This window comes from Siphateles boraxobius, unplaced genomic scaffold (assembly GCF_051911475.1).
Source record: "Siphateles boraxobius isolate OS27281-9 unplaced genomic scaffold, OSU_SipBor_1 8, whole genome shotgun sequence".
Classification (NCBI taxonomy): domain Eukaryota; kingdom Metazoa; phylum Chordata; class Actinopteri; order Cypriniformes; family Leuciscidae; genus Siphateles; species Siphateles boraxobius.
In genome coordinates, this window is record NW_027509208.1 from 15,040,847 (window position 1) to 15,068,123 (window position 27,277).

The following is a 27,277-nucleotide window of genomic DNA, read 5'->3' on the forward strand; positions in this document are numbered from 1 at the left end:
TTGCTTTCAGACACCTGTCACGCCTGAGGCGTTCTCCATAGCGTCGATGACGTATTGTCTCGTTCCCTGTTCTCAGGGAACATAGGTTACAGTTGTAACCTGAGACGTTCCCTGATAGGGAACGAGACGCTGCGTTATTCCACCATACTCCCGGCATTCCCGCTAGCGCTTCCTTCAGGCCTATCAGAAGCTTTTGCGCTTGTGTTTATGGGGTGCTTTATAGTTTCCTGGTCGATGACGTCACCCGCCTATGACGCTCCATCTCTCCATTGGGCTGATTCCATACGTGCTTCATGACGCACAACGCAGGGGCGTTCCCACAGCGTTTGACACACCATTCTACCATTGTTTTTATCCAAATGAGGGTTGTAAATGCATGGACATTTTATATTTGCCGTTAACTGTTAATCTTAGTTCTCTGGACTTCTCACAAAATGCCATATATTATAAGCAAATATATTTATTAAGTAGCTATAACAAAGTTATATGTTAAGTATTATATTTCACCAGATTTTATAGTGTAAAACATATTCAAGCGCGAATGAGAACCGTTTCGAGGGGGATGCCAGGTGTGCAAAAAAAAAACGAATATTCGAATGTCACATTTTCAAATCGAATACCAACCCACCGAACGAATATTTGAATTTCGGATCCAGCCCTAATGCAGATTCACTTCTCTACAAAATCTCCCCAATTATTCTATAATAATTAATTCTGTTCAAATAGGCCTAAATAAATATTCTGATGAAATTGTTTTTATATCGCAATATATATAGCAGAAAAACAAAATATTTATCTAAGTTTTTCAATATCGTGCAGCCCTAATAGTGAGCATATCTTAAATTGAACCTGGAATGATAATTTGTGATACCAGATGAGATGTATGTATGATAGATTTTTAACTGTACTATGTTTGTATTGCAGGTTTTCTGGGGTCCCAGCGGAAGGCATCAGATGTTGGCCTGGACAGATGTACCTGTACACCACACGACCTCTGGTTTTGCATGGATGGCTGATTACTATCATGTTCTGTGAGGGTATTATTTTAGCAAAACTGAGCACCTGTGGCAGTGGAGTCTGTAGGTGTAAAGTCACACATCAGTAAATTTAAAGTCACCGAGAAAGTTTTTTTTTTTTTTTAATAATAGAAGTTTCAAACTTTTTTTCTCTCTCACAAACACAGAAGTTACAGCTTTTCAAATTCTTCATTGGAGGTGCACAAATACTATTTTACAAATCACAAATTAAGAAATGTATATGCTCACATTTAAGCAATCACACAAGGGGTTTGAGCATATGACTTTACAACAAAAATATCATTCTTTTAAGTCAGCCAAGAGGTCACACCTTCATGTATTGATCTTCTACTGGGCACACCTTATCATGTAGAGCAAATTCACAGGTCGGAGTTCACCAGACTTGAACTGGAATGCAGTAAAATATGAAACTTTGCGAGAGCTAGCATTTCCAATATCCCACATTCACATGTAAATTAATGGAAATCAATGGAATGAAAAGTGAAGTGTGACCACATGAGAATAGCCAAACAGTATAGATGATTCACAAAATTATACACAAAGAAATGTGCATGATTGGCCAAAATTGTACTGTTCTCAACAAAAATATGACCCTGTGAGTTTGGTAATTTGTAGAATAGGATTTGTGCACCTGCAATGAAGAATTTAAAAAGGTGTAACTGAGGTGTTGTGTCTGTGAGAGAGAAAGGAAAAAAAACGACATGTTTGCAACTCCTAAAACATTTTCTCAAAGACTTGACATCTACTCTGTTTTGCTTCAATAATACTCGATATAATACATAATTTGAGTCGATATTCTGATCATGTTTTTTCAGGCACAATTTATCAATGCCAAACCACATCAATCTTATTAACTATAATTTATTTTGTATAAAATTAATATACAGTACCGGTCAAAAGTTTGGAAACATTACTATTTTTAATCTTTTTTGAAAGAAGTCTCTTCTGCTCATCAAGCTAGCATTTATTTGACAAAAAAAAAACAGTAATATTGTGAAATATTATTATAATGTAAAACAGCTGTTTTCTATGTGAATATTGTCACGTAGAGGCTGAGGCGGTCGGATCCATTCGCAGATATTTATTAAAGGAACACAAAAGATCGAGTCCAAGCACGGAGAAACAAGAGGTACAAACTAAGACAGAGTTTGGGTAAAACAATACTTCACAAATGGGCACAGAACAGAACAGTCCAGATAAAGGGTTGCTGAGGGTGCACAGGTGAAACTGATGAAACCATAATCAAACATAATGAGTCCATGGTGGAACATAACGCAGGAAGAGAGTGCCCTCCAGTGGCTCATGCGGGCACTCCAGCCGCTGATTGTCACATAACCCCCCCTTTAAGGAGCGGCTTCCAGACGCTCCTAAGAGCTCTGGGGGGAGGTCAACGGGGGATGGGATGGAGGGCCAGGTCCGTGGAGAGGCAGGGGACCTGGAGACAGGAGCAAGACCCGGGACCACGGAGAAGCAAGCTTCACAGGCAGCCCAGGCGGGGCAAGCTTGGCAGGGAACCAGGCCGGAGCACAACAGACAGGAGAACAGGGCGGAGCACACTGAACACGGGAACGGAGTAGATCACACCTAACTGGGCTAGCCGGAACCAGTAATCCAGGAAGCTCAGACGTAGGCAGTAGAGCAAAGGTCCATGTAGATGCCGCCCCCATGGCCCTCTCAGGGTACCTACTAGCAAAGGTCCATGTAGACGCAGCCCCCAAGGCCCTCACAGGGTACCTCCGGCCCCCCCCCAAAAAATACTTGGGGAAATCCACGGGAGGAAGGTGCTTGAAGGGCGCCGGCAGGGCGAGGCGCAGAGGCGGGGCCGGCAGGGCGAGGAGCTGAGGCGGGGCCGGCAGGGCGAGGCGCAGAGGCGGGGCCGGCAGGGCGAGGCACAGAGGCGGGCCCGGCAGGGCGAGGCGCAGAGGCGGGGCCGGCAGGGCGAGGCGCAGAGGCGGGGCCGGCAGGGCGAGGAGTCTGGGAACGCCCTCCGGAGCCTGGCGAGCCAAACGAGTCCTCCCTCTCCTCCTTCTGCGACGGCGCTTCACAGGGCTAGATTCACTACTGGACGTACTTGACACGGTAGACTCGCTTGACACAGTAGACTCGGTAGACTCGCTTGACACAGTAGACTCGGTAGACTCGCTTGACACAGTAGACTCGGTAGACTCGCTTGACACAGTAGACTCGGTAGACTCGCTTGACACAGTAGACTCGGAACTCGACTCACTTGACTCGGAACTCGACTCGGAACTCGACTCACTTGACTCGGAACTCGACTCACTCGACTCACTTGACTTGGAACTCGACTCACTTGACTTGGAACTCGACTCACTTGACTTGGAACTCGACTCACTTGACTTGGAACTCGACTCACTTGACTCGGAACTCGACTCACTTGACTCGGAACTCGACTCGGAACTCGACTCACTTGACTCGGAACTCGACTCACTCGACTCACTTGACTTGGAACTCGACTCACTTGACTCGGAACTCGACTCGGAACTTGACTCACTTGACTCGGAACTCGACTCACTCGACTCACTTGACTTGGAACTCGACTCACTTGACTTGGAACTCGACTCACTTGACTTGGAACTCGACTCACTTGACTCGGAACTCGACTCACTTGACTCGGAACTCGACTCGGAACTCGACTCACTTGACTCGGAACTCGACTCACTCGACTCACTTGACTTGGAACTCGACTCACTTGACTTGGAACTCGACTCACTTGACTTGGAACTCGACTCACTTGACTTGGAACTCGACTCACTTGACTTGGAACTCGACTCACTTGACTTGGAACTCGACTCACTTGACTTGGAACTCGACTCACTTGACTTGGAACTCGACTCACTTGACTTGGAACTCGACTCACTTGACTCGGCGGCACTTGACTTGGAACTCGACTCACTTGACTTGGAACTTGACTCACTTGACTCGGCGGCACTTGACTCACTTGACTCGGCGGCACTTGACTCACTTGAATCGGCGGCACTTGACTCACTTGAATCGGCGGCACTTGACTCACTTGATTCGGCGGTACTTGACTCGGCAGTTGACTCACTTGACACGGCACTTGATTCACTTGACTCGGGACTTGACTCACTTGACTCGGGACTTGACTCACTTGACTCGGGACTTGACTCACTTGACTCGGTGGCACTTGACTCGGCAGTTGACTCACTTGACTCGGTAGACTCGGTGGCACTTGACTCACTTGGCTCGGCGGCACTTGACTCACTTGGCTCGGCGGCACCTGACTCGGCGGCACTTGACTCACTGGACGATGCACTTGAGTCACTGGACGATGCACTTGACTCACTGGATTCGGCAGGGCTCACATGAGGCGCAGGCTCGGCGGGGCAGACGAGAAGTGCGGGCTCGTCGGGGCTCACGTGAAATGCATGCCCGTCGGGGCTCACGTGAAATGCATGCTCGTCGAGGCTCACGTGAAGCGCGGCCTCGGTTGGGCTTACGGGAGGCGACGAGAGCCCGGGAGGTGTCGAGTAGAACAAGCCCGTAATCGAGAAGAGATCATCCAAGGAGCAAGCCTGAGCAATATACCGGTCAAGAGTCCATTCAGTAAGATCCCTCGGCATCCATCGAGCGATCTTATAATCCAGCCCGTTCCAAAACAGGTCCATGAGCTGGATCTCATCTAGCGCTCCCAGATGGCAAATGGACAGAAAATCCTTCGCGTACCTTTGGACGGACTGGCCCTCTTGCAATAACGTCGACAGGTATTCTCCCAGAGCCCGGTTGCTGACAACTGCTGGATCCATGTCTTGGTGAGTTGTTCTGTAATCTGCTGGATCCTGATGTGGTGAAGTATTCTGTCACGTAGAGGCTGAGGCGGTCGGATCCATTCGCAGATATTTATTAAAGGAACACAAAAGATCGAGTCCAAGCACGGAGAAACAAGAGGTACAAACTAAGACAGAGTTTGGGTAAAACAATACTTCACAAATGGGCACAGAACAGAACAGTCCAGATAAAGGGTTGCTGAGGGTGCACAGGTGAAACTGATGAAACCATAATCAAACATAATGAGTCCATGGTGGAACATAACGCAGGAAGAGAGTGCCCTCCAGTGGCTCATGCGGGCACTCCAGCCGCTGATTGTCACAAATATATAGTAAAGTGTAATTAATTCCTGTTTATAATATATCATGTGACACTAAAGACTGGATTAATGATGATGAAAATTCAGCTTTGCATCACATGATTAAATTATATTTGAAAGTATATTAAAATAGAAAACCATTATTTTAAATTGTAATTATATTTCACAATATTACAGTTTTTTCTGTATTTTTGATCAAATAAATACAGCATTGATGAGCAGAAGAGATTTCTTTCAAAAACATTAATACTAGTAAAGTAATACCGTCAGATCATCTTTTTTGTTTGTTCACCTGGCTGTTATAACTCATGTACAACAGCATAACAAAATGTAAAGTTTGTGATTTAAGGGCCAAGAGACCAACTAAAACAAACACTGATCACCATAATGGTGCCTTAAAATTCCAGGGGGGGGGGGTTCTCCTTCAGTGATTCTGCTTGTTACCATCAGGTGTCTTCAATAATACTTAATCATCACTCAATAACAAAATTATCTCATTAACTTAAACACTGCTTCAGTGTTCATTTAACACTCTGCTCATAGTTTATATAATTCACACTGATTTTGCTGTGCCTTCACAGTTAAGTCAGTTTTTAGTTTTAGTTTTTAGGACAGTTATTGGCATTTTAATCATTTCAATTAATAATTTTGTACATAACTGTTACCATATCACTGGTTTGTTGTAAGGGGCTGAAATATCAAATAAAAAAGCAATTTGTTTGAATGGTTGCCTGTACTCCTGAAGATTATTTAAAGTGTATGTGGAATTGTTTACTTTCTTTGTCACAACAACCAGTGGCAGGAAAAATAGAGAAGACATAGAGTCAGCCAGCCTGACCAGCTAAGACCAACACTGACCAGCTAAGACCAACACTGACCAGCTAAGACCAACACTGACCAGCTAAGACCAACACTGACCAGCTAAGACCAACCTGACCAGCTAAGACCAACACTGACCAGCTAAGACCAACACTGACCAGCTAAGACCAACACTGACCAGCTAAGACCAGCCTGACCAGCTAACACAGCCAGGCTGACCAGCTACAACCAGCCTGGCCAGCTAAGACCAGCCTGACCAGCTAAGACCAGCCTGACCAGCTAAGAGCAGCCTGGCCAGCTAAGACCAGCCTGACCAGCTAAGACCAGCCAGGCTGACCAGCTAAAACCAGCCTGGCCAGCTAAAACCAGCCAGGCTGTCCTGCTAAAACCAGCCTAGCCAGCTAAGACCAGCCTGACCAGCTAAAAAAGTGTTCAAAACCCCTCTAAAACCAGCCTGAAAAACCAACTATGACCAGGCCGGGAGACCAGCCAAAACCAGCCTGACCATCTTAGGCTGGTTTTAGCTGGATTTTTCAGCAGGTTAAAGGGTTAAGTTTAGCTAAATGGTTGCTTAAGATGTGATACACACAAAGTATGTACACGATTGTGTGGTTTTTCCCTTCTTTGGAAAATGTATATTGTAATGAGTGAAATGATTGCATTATTGTCTTATGTTGTGTTAACATTCAAATTAACATGTATATATTTAAATTTATATGGGCGGGGAAAAAAGGACTCTTATTTTGACATGCTGGCTGGAGAGTCGCGGACGAAAAAGTGGACTGCGCATATGCTCCCTCATATCTGCAGAGGAGCTGTGAAAGAGCAGTCGCGACTCTCTCGTTTCTTTTCATTGAATCCTGTTTTGCAGGTAAAAACATGGACATTCAAAAGAGTTATGTAACTATACTAGCGATTGCACTATCACTATTACTGTTTAGTGAATGTAAAGTGTTATGTGTTTTAGTTGATGACGTTTTGTTTGCCTTGATGTATGCTCACTATAACATGACGAAAATGAGATAAGTTTGTTCCAGTGGTCATTATATGTAGCTATACTGTTGTATTGATAGTTTGTGTGTCATGAAAAGTTTGTTTGCTCGTGTTAATTAGTTAATATGTCGAGTTTAGTGTATCTTTGAAGCTCTCTCTGTGATCGCATTTGGCGCGCTTGCCGGTCACGTGATCGGGTACTGATAGAAACGTAGGAAAAAAAGTGAATTGTTTCACAATGGTTTTAAGGAGCAAGTGCCTTTTTGAATACACATTTTCAGAGTTCATGTGAATTAAGTTCATACTTAATCTCATCGTGTTAGTGAATATTGGTATTACTAATTATAAAACACAATATATGTATAAATATATATGTTAAATGTTAACTAAAGATGGTAAAGGGAAGAAATGAGACAAAAGGTGATCTATTTTGGTGTTGGTGACAAAAGTGATGTAATAAGACAGACATAAGAATGTGGATTAATGCTTTAGAAGCAACTGTTGTGCTTAATTGATTTATTATGCATTAAATAAAGATATCTGCAGAGGAGCTGTGAAAGAGCAGACGCGACTCTCTCGTTTCTTTTCATTGAATCCTGTTTTGCAGATCACAGTAATCTGTCAGCTGGGTCTCCTCAGCTGGGCCCTGCAACAGATTCTTGGGGGCTCGTCCAGGATACACTCCAGGTGACGCTAGGAGGCGGATCCAGAGATATCAGGACCGTGGGACAAGGTGGCACTGGGGCTAGAGGCCGGTGGCTGCTGCATCAACGGTGACAACGAGACATACACAGAGGGCTGAACAGGCGGCTATCCTCATCCTGAGGTTAAGGTAGTTTCGGGAAGGACAACAGAGAACGACGTCATGGCAGATCGTGCGAGAAAACGCTTGGTGTGGGACATCAGAAAAGACCTCATGACACTGCCTGCTGATGAACTGTTTCGTATCGCCAAGGTCATCGGGCCAGTACGAGGTAAAGACTCATTTGAACTTGACCTGGAAGACAGTGAGGGTTGTTTCGAGTACATAAATGCCTTCATGTCAAGTGAATCTTTGCTCGAGATTGAGGACCAAGGTATGAGTGAACTATTGTCATTGCAAGAGACTGTAAAATCGGCAAAACAGGTCTGCACTGCTGTATGTACATCTGATGTTGATACAGACACTCACCTTACACATATTTTACATCCACCTACCACTGATAACCCTTATCTGACATCAGATATTGCACCTGACTCTGGGAGTATTAAGGGGGCTGTACCTGAAACAAACACAGACATGCTTAGAATGCTTGCAGAGTACGAAGAAATTAGCAGAAAAATTCGCCAGTACATGACACCTACCCAGAACACTAACTTGACCCACACTGTAGCAGAGGGAGACGCCACTACAGCACACATGTACGAGACTGAACAGAAAAAAAATGTAGCTCACGACTTTGCGTTCCCTATGGGGGGGTTTAAGTATATACAGCCCCGTGAGTTTAAGATACATGGAGGCCAGATTGGGGATAATTCGTCAGACATCACGTTCAACAATGTCTGCAGGCAAATGGATAGCGGTCTAAAAGAGAGCTTCAGCGATGCCGACATGGTTAGAGGGGTGCTGCGAATTATCAAGCCAGGCACTTTTAAAGATATGCTGATGAACAAAGATGACATGACTGTAGCTGAACTAAAGGGGTTCTTACAATCACACTTGGGGGACCGAAATAGCACAGAGCTATTCCACGAACTAATGTGCACCAAGAAGAGTGAACACGAAACCCCTCAACAGTTCCTGTACCGAGTCATGGGGTTGAAACAAAAAATACTCTTTGCGGCTAAACAAGCTGATTCAGGCAGGAAGTATAGTGCAGCTACGGTGCAGTATGTGTTCTTACACACTGTGTATCAGGGTCTAAGCCATCGGTATAAAGATATTCGCAGCGAGCTGAAACCCTTGCTAGCCGATAGTTATGTAACTGACGATGCTATCCTCAGGCACGTTATGAAAATCACAAGTGACGAGAATGAGAGGCTGCGTCGACTGGGCCCACCAACCAGAGCAAAACCATCCATGGCTAATAGTGCCCAAGTTAGAGATGAAACTGGCGGAGATGTGAAAGCTGCAAAAGGGTTTGCTGCAGAAAAAGGGCAGAGCGATCAGATTAAGCTTCTTACTGCTAGGATTGATGCTCTAACCAGCATGGTAGACGCTATACAACACTCCATGCCAGTACGAACGGAGGGTGGCTGCCAATGCTCCTCTAGTCAACCATCCTCTCGCAGGGTGAGCCGCTGGCGTTGCTGTCCACGGTGTGCGGACGAAGGGTGACAGGACTGTACTCTCTGTTTCATCTGTGGTGAGGATGGACACCAGGCAGTGGGGTGCCTACGACGACCTCAGCGACAGGGAAACGGGAACCGGCCACTGCAAAGGGGCAACCAGTGACCGCACAGCAAATGCCCCAACCAGATGGTGCTCCCCCAAAGCCGGCCAGGCCTAAGGATGGAGAAGTGCTAGAACAAGAACACAAGCAGCAGGGACAAACAAACAAATCTATAAATGAGGTGAGGTCCAGGAGCCAAGGAGAAAGTGTTTTGGGCTCCAGTAAGACCAAAAATGACAACATAATTAAGTTGATCGGAAGCAAGGCACTGACCCAATGCAACTTGAATGGCTTGACAGTGAGGGCATTACTCGACACAGGTGCCCAAGTCAGCATGGTGGACCGTGAGTCGAAAGAGAAATACCTGCCAAGTGTTGAGGTGAGGCCGCTTCGGGAACTTCTTGGGTGTCAAGATGATCTGAAAGTTTACGCTGTAAATGGAGACCTTATCCCATTTGACGGCTGGGCGGTCATCACAGTCAACTTGCTAGGAAATGGGACCCAAGTCTATCTATTAATGTCCCATTCCTGGTGAGTAAGATGCCAATTGAGAGACCACTCCTGGGTTTCAACTTAGTTGAAGAACTGATTCAAGGGCAGTCTGAGCAGTTGATGCCAACACTTACCTCATTACTGGCCGGGGCTATTGATATCCCTCGTGAAAAGGCACAAACTTTAGTCAAGGTGATCCAAGCTGCTGAAGAAGATAACGGAGACGGGCACTTGAAGGTTGGTCCAAGAGGGGTAGTTATCCGGGCAGGACAGGTGACTTGGGTGAAGTGCAGAATCCCTTTGAAGATGAGACAGTCTGACGCGGTCGTCTTGTTTGAGCCTCATGAAAATAATGACCAGTTAAGATTCTTGGACATTGGAGAGGGGCTCCTAGAAATACAACCCCAAAGTGACCCTTGTTTTTCCGTACCCATTGGAAATAGTACAGGGGGTGATGTGACCCTGCCACGTGGCACGGTGATTGGAACATTACAGTGGATTGAGAGGATATTAGTGGAGCCTGGTAAAACAAGTGAGCCAACACAGACAATGATCCATTCTGTGACCACTCGAGAGGATGAGGTGAGAACATCATTGTGGCATCCACCCGTCAACCTGGACCACCTGGAAGAGGGCCAACGAGAGGTTGTTCAACGAATGTTGTATGAGGAGTCTGGTGCCTTCAGCAGAGGTGACAATGACATTGGTTGCATACCCAGCTTGCAGAGGCCAATCACACTTAAAGACGACATCCCGGTTCAGAGGGCGTACTCATCAGTGCCAAAACCCTTGTTTAACGAGGTAAAGAGCTACATACAAGATCTCCTAGCGGAAGGATGGATCGTCACATCAAAGTCACTATACGCCGCTCCAGTAGTCTGTGTCCGCAAGAAGGATGGCAAACTGAGGTTCTGTGTTGATTACCGTCTTCTGAAGAGGAAGACCATCCCTGACCGTCACCCATTGCCTAGGATACAGGATCTAATTGACACCCTTGGAGGATACTCCTGGTTCAGCATTCTCGACCAAGGCAAAGGGTACCACCAGGGGTACATCGGAGAGGGATCCAGACACATGACAACATTCATCACACCCTGGAGGCTGTATGAGTGGGTCCGGATCCCCTTTGGGTTGTCCAATGCGCCTGCGGCCTTCCAACGCAATATGGAAGAAATGCTTGACTCGCTCAGGGATGAGTGCTGCATCCCATACTTAGATGACGTTTTATGCTATGCGAGGTCCTTTGAAGAGCATGTTGAGAACATCCGTAGAGTGTTGTGGGCCCTTCAGCATCATGGTGTAAAGCTGAAACCTGCAAAGTGTGAAATGTTCCGGAATGAGGTCAGGTACGTCGGACGGCTGGTATCAGCGGAAGGAGTGCGGATAGATCCTAAGGATCTGGAGGCTGTCCGATCCTTAACAACCAGGACTCCCCAGACTGTAGGTGATGTGAGGAGGTTACTTGGGTTCCTCAGCTACTACCGTGCCTTCATTCAAGACTTTTCCAGGACAGCAAAACCCTTGTACGAACTGCTGCAGGGGAAGCCTGGAGCAACACTGGATACTCGCAGCAAGAAGAAAGCTAAAGGCCCACAAGTTCCCTCCAGAACTCCAGTAGAATGGACCAGGGACCACCAACAAATCCTGGAGGAACTAATTGGTATGTTAGCAAGCCCACCTATACTGGCATATCCGGACTTTAACTTACCCTTCACGCTCCACACTGACGCATCTGAAAGGGGCCTAGGGGTATATCCTATACCAGTGACAAGACGGGAGGTTGAGAGTAATAGGATATGGATCCAGAACATTGACAACGACGGAGAGGAACTACAGATTGCACAGTGGTAAACTTGAGTTCCTGGCATTGAAGTGGGCGGTGTGCGAGAAGTTCCGGGACTACCTGTTCTACGCCCCCCACTTCACAGTGTACACCGACAACAACCCCCTGACATACGCGATGAGCACGGCAAAACTCAACGCAGTAGGCCATCGGTGGGTTGGGGAGCTGTCTGACTACCGGTTCGATGTCAAGTATCGGCCAGGAAAGGTCAACATCAACGCAGACACCTTGTCTCGGCTTCTGGACATTGATGGATACACTTCATAGTGCACGGAAGGGCTACCCGCGGGGGAAATACAAGCAGCATGGGAGAGCAGTCACGTGTCGAAGATGAAGGACGTGGCCTGGTTCGTGCTCTGTATATGTCGAATGGGGAGGATGAACCACGTCAACCCACCACCTGGTTGCCGACAATAGGACAAGATGAACTGATTCAAGCCCAGAAAGAAGATTCTGTAATCCCTCAAGTGAGACAATGGAAGGAGGAGGGTGTCACCCTGACAGACAAGATGAGGGGAGTTTTTACAGGAACCAACCGAAAGCTGATGTATGAGTGGAACAAACTACATATTGAGGGAGGACTCCTATATCGAAGAACAAGGGAGAGAAAACAGCTTGTCTTACCGAGCAAGTACAAAAAGCTGGCACTTCAGCACCTCCATGACAAGATGGGGCACGTGGGTACGGAGCGAGTACTGAGCCTGGTGTGGGAACGGTTTTACTGGCCATACATGAAAGCTGAAGTGGAAGAATATGTGACCAGAAAGTGCCCGTGTATAAAACAGAAGAAACCGACTGTACATGTGCGAGCGCCCATGGGTAGCATCGCAACACACTCACCTATGGAGCTGGTCTGCATTGACTACCTGCACCTGGAGCCGAGCCGTGGAGGATATGAATATATCCTGGTCGTCATGGACCATTTCACAAGGTTCGCCCAAGCCTACCCAACCAAGAACAAGTCAGGGCGGACTGCAGCTGAGCGTTTGTTCCATGATTACATTCCACGCTTGGGCCGCGAGGGCCGTGTTAACTTTAGTCCCATGTAGCTAGCAATCGAAGTAGCCTATGGGAGTAGGGCTATGTATGGTCAGATTGTACTTCAGGAAAAGTAGCTGCCAGTGTCCCATCATCCCAACAAAACAAAAATGAATGGCAATAAAGTATGGCACAGTATACAACAAACATTATTATGCATGTAAACAATAGTTACTAACTAAAGAAGATTTTGTTTTGTGTCTGTCTCAGGTAGTTATCTATTACCCCTCAAGGCCAAAGGGTGTCAGGATAGTATGTCAAGACGACACAGCAGGCATGGTGGAAGCCATCGCAAAGAAGAACTGGAGCGTGGCTGCCAATCATCTAACCAGACACAAAGAACTCTTTGGACCACTCAGTGAAAACATCCTGCAAATCATAGAGGATGAGTGCAAGAATATCTGCAATCCCTTCAAAGATTCCATGCTGTCCAAGTCATCAGCAGCAGATTTGAAGGCATTTTCATTTGAAAATTTGCAAGCAGATCTCCAGCGTTTGTCACCATTTGTGTTTTCAATTTTTGTACGTATCACTAAACAGTCTGCTAATATCGCTTGTGCTGCAGCAGCTATAGCTTTAAAAGGCAGAGAACCCCGCTTGTCAGCCTTCTCATATTATGTGAATAGTGTCCTACAATATGCTGGGGTGAAGAAGGCAGCTTTTAAAAGACTTAGCAAATTGGGCATAACAACTTACTACACTAGTGCTGTTAGAAAGCAAAAGGAACTGGCAAGTACATGCGGAGAGGATTTTCAGCTACTGAAAGTAGCCAATGAAATATTCCTCAAGGAACATGAAGACACCAGCACAGCCAATGGTGGATCTGTTCCAGGAAGGGAAAACCAAGGTACCAAAGGAGCTACCCGAACAAGCACACTCGATGACTCTGTGGGAAACCTGGATGAAGCCATGCATAGCATGAAGCCGTTTGTCTTGTCAGGTAAGAAAGGCCAGTTTTTAACAATGTAAAATGTGTTTATGCATTCAGCTGCTTGAGATCTTTTTTTAATGTTGTATAATAATAATTGTAAAAATATAAATCGCTTTCATTTACAGCGCCTTTGTAAGTACCCAAGGTCACTTACAATCTATGTTTCATTTCTGTTAAGGCTTGATGATTGATGTTTTTTTTCTTTATCGTTTGTTTCTTACAGATGAACCTAGACAAAGCACTCAAGAGAACACCACTGTCACACAGCAGGCTATTGGTGTCACCACTACTCCTTTACAGATGGAGCAGCAGCCGGGTTCTGACAATGTTACAGCTGTGTTAGCCTTCAGTACAATAACAGACACTGAAATGGCAGATCTGGGCGTAGCAATAGTGCCTGAAGAAGCACCAACAGAGCCAACTCTCCCATGCACATATTCAATTATATTTGACAATCTGGACTTCTTCAGCCACACACACCACCAGTCTATCAACCGGGCAAACCAATCAATTCACTGGATCCACCACATAGCTGTGGAAGACAGAGTCCCTTCAAACCATCTCAGCAGACACAAGCCGACTCAACCACTCACAGATTACAACATTGGGAAATCCCTCCCTAGTCTTGACTCCCAAGCCCAAATGCGTTGCGATTATGTTGTCCTGGGAAGCCGAATACTAACCAAGTACCTAAACGCCTTCAAGCCGCTATCAGCAATCGTGGTTCATCACATCCCTCACCAGTATTCTGCAGAAATGTCCGAGCATTCAACCCACGTAAGTATTAAATGAACTACACTTCATTCGGAGTTGTGGCATTCTGTAGACTTTTTGACTTAAAGAAGCATATAACCTGGTAGTTAATTGGTATATGCTATCACTCCAAACTTTAATGCAATTTCAAATTATGTGTCCCTTCCTCATAGCACCCCCTTGGACTTCTGTTCAAAGATGAGAACCAGTCTACATAGTTGGCTGATGTTCTACAGCATCTCCAGAATGAGTAAGTAGGCTGGGGTGGCCAAAACTGAATTACATGTTCAGCTTGGGAAGGGTATTGATTTAATAAAGCTTTGACATCTATTTGATGTGTCATGTAGGTATGTTCCAAAGGGCCCAGATGGACCGCAGAGCATTTTAGTCGGTGGTGACAGATTAACGGAGGGAAATAGCCGCGGCATATAGTGGGCCTTTGCCGAAGGAGAAAATGTGGACGACAGGCTGGAAGGCCTTGTCTTTAAGTTCGAAGATTGGCATGCAATTAGAAACCTTTTTGAGGTGAGTGACCTTATCAGGACAGGACTGTAATTACTTAAAGGACACCTGTACCCTAAAATAACAACAGGCACATAACATCAGCATCCGCCCCTACACGTCACCACACCACTTTGTTTGTTCACTTTAAGCACAATTTGTACAATTCTCTCACCATGTGTGCTTATGTTGCCAGTGGTTTAGGGATGACTGGCTGTTTGTTCAATTATTTTGCCCCATGAAAAGACAGATCCAATTAAGTACAAAAACGTTGGCGTTGTACTTCTGTTAGATACTGTAAATGTATTCATTTATCTGAGTTTTTAGATCATGTCAATTTTTTTCTCCTTCCTCGCCAAATAGTTTTGTTGACTACTATAAAAATGAATTGCATTTTAGATCTATCATCGGGTCTTTTACAAAGAGGGTTCGGCAAGGGATCATGGGACACTCCTCGCCAATATGAATAAGTTGAGGTATGCTTACCTATCATAGAAGTGCTATTTTTGTGCATTGTCTTTGGCATTCTTAGTTGTTGTCAGTTTAATATCTACATGCTTTAATATTTGTATTCTGAATAAAATTGCATTGTTCACTGTTTTCAGGTTTTTCTCTTTCACCGATGAACCCCAGCCACCATGAATTACGGCTCGGTACTTAATAACGACTCTTTCTGCTCTGTCCTGTTGTCCAGCCACCATGAATTACGGCTCGGTACTTTATCACTCATTCAATTCTGTCTGTATGTCTGTTATGTAACTCAGGAGGGTGTGTGCGTGCGTGTGTGTGTGTCACTCATTAAATTCTCTCTGTATGTCTTATGTAGCTCAGGAGGGTGTGTGTGTGTGTGTGTGTGTGTGTGTGTGTGTGTGTGCGCGTGCGTGTGAGCATGCGTGAGGTTGTCACTCATTCAATTCTGTCTGTATGTCTGTTATGTAGCTCAGGAGGGTGGGTGTGTGCGTGTGGTCATCTGGTGATTAAGGTTAGGAATGTAGTCCAACCACCATGAATTAACAGTTTGGAACTTCAACATCACGACTTACTCTGCTCCATTACATACGATCACCATCATCAATAACAAGTCATCTTCTTACAGATGCAGCAATGCAAAACAAGGTCCACATACTGCATTCAATGCATACAAGGACTTTGTGCAAAAGGAGACTGCAGCTCTCTTCTTGGCTGCGGCAATGGTGCACTTTGGACTACAGAATGTGTCAGGTATAACACTTCAAACAAACTCCCAATCTCAGGGCAGACACCATCAACAAGGCCACTGGGCTGGTTAAAACATTTAGAAGAACGGTCCAATTGTATTGTTTTGTATTCTTATTTTCTACATGTAACATCACAGCTAACTATACATGCATCTCACATTATCTGTCTTTTTAATGTCTCAACAGATGTCCCAGACGGATTCATCCCAGACCATATCTTAACTGGTCCACAAGAGGACAAAAGGACCTGGCTGCATGGTGTAGTCTCCCAAATTGTAGACAAATTTGTCATGTTTGAGGACATTTCGGACATTGTCAGCGGTGTTACAGATACAGCCAGTGACCTGCCCCAACAGGGAGAGAAGCTCTCTTGCCGCGCCACAGGTTGCAAACGTTTATATAAGTACAGAAAGGCTAGGGAAAACCATGAGAGAAGAGAGCATGGGTTGACAGTATCTCCCAAGGCAGTTCCAGATACAGACAGGCAAAGTTCAGTGTTAGACCACAAAAAGCAACACACAGAGGCTAGACTGGGTTTTGGCTTTTTCTTGGCTGATCTGCAGGATGCAGTTAAGGAGGGAGACGGAGACAGGCTGATGCGATTGTATACTGTAGCGTTGATGTTCTACAAGGCATACACAGTATGCGTACAGTACACTACTTCTAACCTTGCAGGTCAATTACACACTTTCCCCTCGCTTAGCACACAGTCTGGTGTGGAATAGGTTTTGGAATGGGAGGGGAGGAATGGGAAGGAACATTTCACTAGATCTACATCTAGAACACCTTAACAATTTTCTTAAGTCCTTTTTAAAACGCAGTGGTCCAAACATGACCGAACAAACAGCAGACAGGGTCAGCAAGTCAATTGGGGTCCTGAAAATTTTGATGGAGACCACAGACAGAGAACTACAGGTCTTAAAGTCCTCTGGTGTGCATCATGCTGCTCGTCAGACTGAGGACATTCTAGTTCTGGTGGAGGTTTTTAGAGAGGCTGAGCTGTTCAAGGATCACCCAGGCAGACAGTTCTCAGCATTCCCCCAATTTAGCAGAGATCTTTTGACAAAACTCAAAAGCACTAACCTGAGTGGATGGGTGAAGTCCAAATTAAAGGAGTGGCAAGATCACCCTGTTTAAAAAAGGTTTTGAATGACCCCATATAATTGTAAATATAGTAAACAAAAGTATTTGTGTGTTTCTATATATTTGATTTGTAACAAATTTTTTTTTTAATTTTCAAATTTGTAATATGTAAATATTAAAACAGTAAATTCTGTCAACATTATTTCTAGCGTCATTATTTCAAAGATGGCATTCTAAGGTGAAAAAATAACCCAGGTTTTCAGCAAAATATTTTTTTATTTGCATTTTTCACTGTTACTTGTATACAAAATTATTTACATTGTTTGCAGTGACAGTCATTCAAGGACATTAGTACAATAGCATCTACTAGCCTGCTGCTGAGGGGTGCTAGTTTGACTCTGAACCGCTACTGTGTTGTGTTTCGATTTCAAAGTCCTCATCTTGCTCATCAAAATAACCTGTGAAATCAATGTCAGGCTCTGTGAAGCTCTCTTCAGGTAGAGTAGGCTCTGTGTATTCGAAATCGCCGAAAACCTCACTGATCACTAGGAGAATTTCGCTTGCATGCCGTGCTCTAAATACTGGAAGGTGGTTTGTAATATAAGCCAAGTCAAATATATAGGGACTGTGCTCGACTGCTGCTTCGATAAGTTCAGTGCCAAACCCAGCACAGACAGTCTTGTTAGTGATGAGTGGCATGTCTGGGACTAAAGTGCGCCTGTACTGCTGTAAGCAGGCCCGGATCACAGTCTTGTCTTCCTCAGTCACCTCTCTAGATCTAAGTGGAGTAGTACACACATTGGGTTCTACAGATTCATGTTTTGGAGTAGGCTCTACACAAACACCAGATGAACATGAACACATCGAGTGGCAGTAGGTGCAACAGAGATGACCCGGCTCCAAGCTTGTGGTGTGCTCTTCAAAGTGACTAAAGAGGGCTTTTCTAAAACAGCCCTGTGTCCCTGCATGAATCAATGCTTTCACTGTTTTATCAACCCTTGGTGATGCTTGTATATCATACAAAACTGCATGTGAAGGTAAAGAGTTTCTCCCAGCCCGCCCAACCTGTTGCACTATGTCTTCCACATCCTCTGGTGCCCCGTACATGACAACATGTGAGATATTAGGAAAATTGAGGCCCATCCCCAGTGCAGTTGTAGCAACAACAACCCTGCAGCTACCCTCACCCGTAAAGGATGCCAGCACTCTCTGTTTGTACTGTGGCAGTGTCTTGCTGTGGAACATTCCGATCAGCATGTTTTCAGCCTTATGCTCTGGATCTCTGTTCACCCATGCATCTTCTCCAAGTTTGGCTTTGAGACGGCAGAACACTCTTCCAACTGCCTTGAGTGATCTACAGTAAATAATGATAGGCGACATCAACAGTCTCTTCTCTCTGACCTCCGTCACCACCCAATCCATGCAGTCCAGGTCATGACTAGGAACATGCTTCAGCCCAAGCCTGATGTTGCTTCTGTTTGGGCTAACAGTAACTTGAGTTGCCTTCACCATGTTCAGCAGCGTGGTCACCCGGCCTCTGTTGACAATATCAGCAGATGCTGTCAAAGCCATGACAGGCGTGCCTGAAAGACAACATGCATAATATGAAAAGGGGGGACCACAATAACCTAGGCAGCCACACTGCTTGGCCCCTAATAACAATCTTTTTACAGGATTAACTCACCTTCTTTAACAATTGATCTGAGTTCTCCCAGACGGGCAAAGCTCTCTCTGAAGGCTGGAACCCCTTTGGCACCTTCGCCCCTGATAGATAGATAGATAGATAGATAGATAGATAGATAGATAGATAGATAGATAGATAGATAGATAGATAGATATAAACTTTATTTATCCCTAGGGGAAATTAAGACTCCAAGTAGCTTAGAGACATAGATACATCACACATATACATACAACAAGCAGGATTGCAAAAAGAAAGTCTCTAGGAATACAATCAACAAATAAGAATAAAGATACTATACACTAGACAATAAGGAAGATACTAAGAGAAAGATACTAAATAAAAAGACAACAAACAAGGTCCACATTAATGTGCTGAGGCAGTGTGATAAGGGTGACGGGAAGGGAGTAACCCTATGGTATAGGAGATATCAGGTATGATTTGGTGAGGTGCAAAGAAGTAGGCTAAGGCAAAACAGTGCAAGTTTAAGTCAGTAGACCAGGATTAAATACTAAAAACTTGTCTAAACACTAAGTATTGGTAGCAGCAGAGAGATGGTTTGGCACTTAACAGCGATCTCTGATAGCTTTGTTTATGTGTCAGGACTTCCTGAATGTCACATGATAATGGCTCTTCTTCATGTGATCCATGGACTTTACTGAACACACTGCGCCCTCAGACTGTCAGTATGAATTGAAAACACAGTACGTCACAGTATACATTGCTCATAATGATTAAATCGACGCATTTGGGTATAAATTCAATAAATATTATTCCTGTCTATAGAAATCTGATGTAAACCTATGAGAATCTATCAATATTTCTCCAAATCTGCACAAGTTTGAGCTAAAAGCCCTGAGGGACGTTGTTTTGTCAAGCGCTGTCATGACGATCGCACGGGAGTTTTTTTCTGAATGAGAGCAGCTGACGCTCATAATTCACATTAAAGGTAACGACTCATTTACATAATTACATATCTCCTGACACAAATTAAGACATAACTGTCACTATAAGTTTCTCAGAATACAATAGTGGTCAAATACTGAAACTTGAGTCTTATATCTTTTTAATTATGTATAGTTTGTCAAGTTAATAACATTAAATATGATAGTAACTTTGAACTATTTAAAAAAAAACGCTTCAGAGCGCCCACGCTCTGGTGAAGCTTAGCAGGTTAACTTACCATTTATACGTGACGTGAACCTCATCGACTACGATCCCCACCAAGTTCTTCAGGTACACCTCTGAAGCAAGCATGCTCCGCCATTTCTCGTTGAGCCACGACTCGGGACTTCCAAATACCAGCTGGCAACGTCCGTCGAGAATGTCGTTTTCGTTTCTTCCTCCCAGCTGCATACCTGTAACACCCAATTTTCCAGCCTCTCTGATCTGATCCTCTATGAGAGCAATCAGCGGGGACACGATGATAACGATGGGGTGCTGCACTAGTCCCATTTCCTTAACTACCAGAGGAGCCATTTGGTAGATCAAGCTCTTGCCAAATCCGGTCGGGAGAAGGGCGAAAACATCGTTTCCACCAACAAAAGCCTTAAGAGCCGTTCTCTGATGTTCTTTTAATGAAACAATATTCGGTAGATTGGACAACACGGATAAAATAGCAGCATCAATGTTAACGCTTGCTTCCTCGATGCGAGCCGCCATTGTTGTCTGAATCAAAACAGTCTCACGGTCGCTTCTCCACTACGTCACATCTATGAAACTCCCGCCCTGCGTCCTGATTGGCTAAACCATAAAGTTGGTTGGAGAAATCACATTTCAATGGATCGGTTCCAGATGGATGTGAGTGAAGCTAGGCGGAGCGAAATTCATCTGGCTAGGGCCAGGTTAAGAGGGAGTAGCAAGAGAGGTCGAAACTCCAAGTGTGGGAGATGAAGCTACAGGGAGAAGGTCTACTAGAGAGAAAAGGCCACGACAGATTTACACTTATGACACTTTAGGTCATCCTGTGCTACGCCCATACCTGACACTTAATGCAGTAACCGCTTATCCGATCACACACGTACCTTTCTGGGGTATAAATAATTACTTACCACAAATTGGTTATCCCAATTCATACACTCCCCACACATACATGCCTTACAATTTCACTGTGCCCGTGTGTTGATTGCACATATTGGAGGAAAGAGGTTGACCACTGGAGCTTTATGTACACAAGTATGTACACAATTGGGTGGTTTTTCCCTTCTTTGGAAAATTTATATTGTAATGAGTGAAATGATTGCATTATTGTCTTATGTTGTGTTAACATTCAAATTAACATGTATATATTTACATTTATATGGGCGGGAAAAAAAAGGACTCTTATTTTGACATGCTGGCTGGAGAGTCGCGGACGAAACCGTGAACTGCGCATGCTCCCTCATATCTGCAGAGGAGCTGTGAAAGAGCAGACGCGATTCTCTCGTTTCTTTTCATTGAATCCTGTTTTGCAGGTAAAAACATGGACATTCAAAAGAGTTATGTAACTATACCAGCGATTGCACTATCACTATTACTGTTTAGTGAATGTAAAGTGTTATGTGTTTTAGTTGATGACGTTTTGTTTGCCTTGATGTATGCTCACTATAACATGACGAAAATTAGATAAGTTTGCTCCAGTGGTCATTATATGTAGCTATACTGTTGTATTAATAGTTTGTGTGTCATGAAAAGTTTGTTTGCTCAAGTTAATTAGTTAATATGTCGAGTTTAGTGTATCTTTGAAGCTCTCTCTGTGATCGCGTTTGGCGCCCTTGCCGGTCACGTGATCGGGCACTGATAGAAACGTAGGGAAAAAAGTGAATTGTTTCACAATGGTTTTAAGGAGCAAGTGCCTTTTTGAATACACATTTTCAGAGTCCATGCTTATTAAGTTCATACTTAATCTCATCGTGTTAGTGAATATTGGTATTACTAATTATATATATATATATATATATATATATATATATATATATATATATATATATATTAAATGTTAACTAAATATGGTAAAGGGAAGAAATGAGACAAAAGGTGATCTATTTTTGTGTTGGTGACAAAAGTGATGTAATAAGACAGACAAAAGAATGTGGATTAATGTTTTAAAAGCAACTGTTGTGCTTAATTGATTTATTGTGCATTAAATAAAGATATCTGCAGAGGAGCTGTGAAAGAGCAGACGCGACTCTCTCGTTTCTTTTCATTGAATCCTGTTTTGCAGATCAAAGTAATCTGTCAGCTGGGTCTCCTCAGCCGGGCCCTGCAACAAAGAGATAACACAACATAATTGTAATTTGGGTGCAAACCATGTTTATACTGCCTCAACACCTGGTATACTATATCCTTAAACAGGATATTCCTTGAATCATACATAGACAGAAGAATTTTTTTTTTCTTCTGTTCATTCTTCTGTTCATTCACAAATTCATTCTTAGTGAATTCCTCCTCTGTATTTTACTCTTAATAAGATAATAGAAGCCGTTTGAGGTAACGTCTTGAGAGTCAGGCGCTGAGTGTTTGCCAGGGGCGAGTATCAGGGTGCAGTAGTGATGTTTTTTGAGAGCTAGGCCCTTACGGGTTGTCCCCAGGCATATAGTCGGTCCCATGCGTTGACTAACTCATCCTCTTCTCGTCTTCACCATCACAGACGCTGTCTTTAAGTATTAGCCATTACTGAAGACAGATCACCGCAGAGAAAAACTAATACATCTAACAGCTCCACTGTGTGTGTAAGATTGCGTGTACAGATGCGAGTGTTTGTGAGTTGTGTGCTTGTGAGATCCCAACAAACGACACCATTTATGTCCTTTCTGTCTCCTTTACCATATTATTCTCCTCTTTTGTCTGTCTTCCCTCCTTTATTTGTCATCTTGACTGCCTCAATATCTTCTTTGTACCATCTTGGTTCTTTCTCCCTCTCTCTCACCCTCTCAATCCTCTCTCCTCCCACTCTCCTTGGCAGTCTCGTTCATCTTGTTTTTATCCTGATAGGGAGCATTGAGATATGCTCCTGTAATCACAATGTAACTGAATTAGTCTACTACATCACACTTACTGAGTATATAACACACACACACAATGATGAGATGATTCTACAGACAAAACAAATACACATGAATAGATCTGCATAATAATGACCTTGTAAATTAGTAAATTACATTTTAAATTACACTACATGGCCGAGTAGACACAAACTAGCCAATGACACAGGAATATCCACTCTTTGCTGCCAGTGACGTAAGAAGCTTAATATGGTAAAAAGGTATGTTGAAAAACGTACACTGTGTCCTAACCAGATAAACATTATGTCTTCTATGCAAACAAGAGTTTCTGTTCTAACAAGCCACAACTGTGTTGATCACTTGGTTACTATTTATGCAGTATTGCCATAGCCCCGCCCATTGTGAAATATTGTTGGTCCAAAATCCTGCACCACAAAACTGCATGTTATACCTCTAATATTTTCTCGTTGTTGATGCAGACTGGTTAAACTACATGGTCAAAAGTGTGTGCGTTTTGCACCGTTCAGAACTGATCTAAGTATGCCAATTCTTCAATTAAATTCCTGAAATGTAAAATTTTTCTCAATTGCTTTGGCTCAATAGTCAAATTAGGGCTGGACCAGAATATTCGAATATTCGAATATTCGTTCGGTGGGTTGGTATTCGATTTGAAAATTTGACATTCGAATATTCGGGTTTTTTTTGTTTTTTTTGCACACCTGGGATCCCCCGCGAAACGGTTCTCACTCGCGCTTGAATAAGGCCGGCGACACACTGGCTGCATGGCGTGAGCGTCTCAGCTGTGTGGCATGTACGTTTTTATTTCAGCTCCCATATTAACAGGTTGGAGTTTGCACACTGCCTGTGTGAAACACGCGTCTCAGGCGCGGCTCGAGCCACGCGGAAAATGCGTGCATGCTAGAAATAGAACCGACGCCTAACTGCAACGGGAGTGTTCTCTGGCTAGAGCGCAGAACAGCGGAGTTTGTATGGACCGAAGTGCATGCCTGAGCTTGTGTTTTGGGTTAAGCTGCGTTGCTTTGACATTGTGGAAAATAGAATAATAGAAACAAAATGTATTAGCCTTTTACCCGTTATTATCAATCTAAATTAATCTCGTTTTTAATTTAACTTAATTTCGTTTTTCTTTATTTAAATTTTGTTTTTTCTTTATTTAAGTTTCATTTTTCTTTATTTAAATTTCGTTTTTTCTTTATTTAAGTTTCATTTTTCTTTATTTAAATTTCGTTTTTCTTTATTTAAATTAATTTTTTTCTTTATTTAAATTTCGTTTTTCCTTATTTAAATTTATTTTTTTCTTTATTTAAATTTCGTTTTTCTTTATTTAAATCTACCCTTTACTGTGTCAGTAATTTGTTAGTCAGAAAAATATTAGACTACCTTAAAAGTATTGCTTAATTTAACAGACCTGTGTGTGTGCGTTTTATATCATAGTGGAGTGTCCGTTCTCGGAGCATATAAACCCTGCCCGCGTGAGGTGCGCTGCTTCCCGCTCGCGCTGTTCTGTAGCTGACTAAAAGTTTATTAATTCTGAATGTGTCGCGTCTCGCGTGTCCATCTATATTGCACCAAATGCAACACTGCACTCCCTTGTGAAGTCGGTTGGATGAACGGTTCTCGAAATAATCAAAATGCAAAAAGACAGACCAACACAGAGATTCCTGCCTTTATTAGTGAAAAGAATATGTTCAGCCCCCTCTCGCCGAAGCTTCGAATATTCGATGTTCATTACTACCGAAGCTTCGAAGCTCAAAAAATGGTATTCGGACCAGCCCTAAGTCAAATAAGATTTGTTTCCCCTCAAAACAATAGATCTAAAAAAAATAAAAATTATTCCCCACGTCAGATTAGAGCAAATTTAAGCAAATTGCATGTGTTTTAGCCATGTAAAAAAATCAGCACGTGTGTCAACTAGTCCAATGGTAAGTCAGAACATCACGGGCAGGGCACGGAGGCTAACGCTGATCATTCCGGATGTGCATTTCTGGTTGTGACGTCACGCTCCTGTGAGGTTCCATCTCGCCATTGGACTAGTTTACACACGTGCTTCAGACGCAAACACGCAGAGGCGTTCCCAAAGTGTCATAGACACAGCATCTCATTCCCTACTCAGGGAACGTCTCGGTTACGTATGTAACCCTTGTTCCCTGAAGGAGGGAACGGAGACGTAGTCAAAGTGTCGACTGATTGGGATCAAGCTAAGGGAGCCTGTCATCTTCAAGTACTGTTAAAACGAGCCAATGCACATCGGTGTGCGAGATCTGCATCTCACACTCCGCCCCGCGGCACGTGTATAAATACTGAAGTGGATGCACGCACCAGTTGTTTTTTGCCGAGCGGAGCTCGGTGTCAGCTGTGGTCCAGCAATAGTGGCGACGGGACTAGGTCTCCGTTTCCTCCTTCAGGTAACAAGGGTTATATACGTAACCGAGACGTTTCCTTTCAGTGATTGGGATCCCAATTAAAACGCCACTAGTGCTGTCACCTTCCAGTGCCTATACACAAGCCTTCTGATCCCCCTCACATTATTTGAGGCGGAGATGGGACAGGGCTTAGGCCAGGGACGTCACTGCTGTTCCACAAGACCACTGGGAAAGCGTTCTCTTTCGATGGAAAGGAATACGCTGCGGAAGTCACATTCTGCCCGTAGGGAGGTAACATGTGGAGGATACACATATGGACTTGGGCGGATTACCGGGCAGTACAATATATAGAAATGTCACTGGGGTGGCTCCAGCCTATAACAGGGGGGAGACAGTTTGACATGTTGGCTATTTATCTAGCTCACTACCCAGGGGGCACGTGGACCTTGGGATAACACACCAAGATGATGACAACCACTATGCAGTGGGCCAACCTCTGCTTGAAAACAGCCTTCCCTTTCTGCTGGTCTCCGTAACAGAAAAGAGCTGGTCTGAGGTCCTGAGGCTTTGCATTCTTTCCAGTTATAACTGCAAGGAGCGGAAAGGGCAGAGAAAAGCCAGGGCTGGGTCTGCCTCCTCTGGGGCAGCGCTTGCAGGTTCACCACCTGGTCCCTTTTTCAAGGGAGGGTAGCAACCTTGGGCACACATCCAGGCCGGGGTCTCAGATTATCATGAGAGTTGGCCGACCTGAATTCCAGTCACGATTCGTCGCCTGAAAATGTGTGCAGGTCCCCTACCCTCTTGATAGATGCCAAACAAGCAGGATAACTGTTCTTTGAAAAACAGGTTTTTAACTTAGCTGCCTGTAGTGGCTCAAGGGGAGGTCTCTACAGTACAGTAGCACCAGAGATAAGTCCCAAGAGGGTATAAAGGGGGTTCAAGGCGATTCAGTTTCCTTGCATTTGTATCCGCTGCATTATGATGTGCGACAATATAGAGGCAACAAACATTTTGAGGGTGGAGGGAGACAGCCCTACTCAACCCATCTTGCAGGAAAGAAACCACAGACGTGATCAAACACCTTCGGGGTCTCCTCTCGGAGAGAAGACTCAACTTAAAGAACAGGTTCCACTCCAGGGCATGAGCATGCCACATTAGAGGGTGCTCTCGAAGAAGTGATGGTGTCTACGACATGTTTGTGGTAGATCACCCAGAACTACCGCGTCCCGTCCTTTCGGGACCAGAAATGGAGTTTCTAGAGATCTGGATATGGGTGCCATCATGCCCTGTCCCTGAGAATGTACTCAGAGGAATGAGTCAGAAAGGGACTGTCGAGAGGAGCAAAAGTTTGGGGGAACTCAGGGGATGTAGATATCGCATGCCAAAGTGCATTGGCTCGTTTTAACAGTACTCGAAGATGACAGGCTCCCCAAGTGTGATCCCAATCAGTCGACACGTCAACAAAAGAGGGACACTATTTTGAGGTTTGCAGGCCTTAGCCTCAAGGTGCCACGAAGGAAACGTATGATCAGGGGGTCTCGACCCAATTATGTACCACCCACTGGGACGTGGAAAGCCGTAATGGCCACCACGTAGACCTTTAAGGTGCAAGAACAGAAACCTGATGCAAAGCGATCTTGCGGAGACACAAGTACTGTACTAACTGAACAGTTAACTGGATCCCACTGATGCTGGTGACACCAAGAAGTGAAAACTCTCCACTGTAGTGCATATAATTTCCTAGTATCTGGAGCTCTGCAGCTTAGGATCGTCCCAACAACCTCAGTTGAGAAACCACTATCTATGAGTTGGTCCCCCTCAGAGGCCAAACCCATAGTTTCCAAATCTCTGGTCAGGGGTGAAGTATTTTTCCCTCTGCCTGAGACAGAAGTTCTCTCCTGATCGGGATCTCCAAGGGAGGGCCGTCGTGGAGATGAATTAGGTCCGCAAACCAAATTCGACTTGGCCAGCGTGGTGCTACTCCTGGGAGCAGAGCAACAGGGGAAAATGGGTACAGACATAGC

At 44.4% G+C, this 27,277-nt stretch overlaps 1 protein-coding gene across 2 annotated transcripts in view; it reads left to right on the plus strand.

Moving 5' to 3' along the window:
• The first annotated feature begins 21,268 nt into the window (after nucleotides 1-21,268).
• The window catches only part of LOC143729165 (uncharacterized), a 37,205-nt gene continuing 31,196 nt past the window's right edge, over nucleotides 21,269-27,277 (plus strand). The window contains exon 1 of one of the 2 annotated variants that reach the window (XM_077220259.1): nucleotides 21,269-21,339. The gene's annotated coding sequence lies outside the window, so the exon portion shown is untranslated. The remainder of the gene's footprint in view (nucleotides 21,340-27,277) is intronic. The other variant, XM_077220260.1, reaches the window with a different exon arrangement.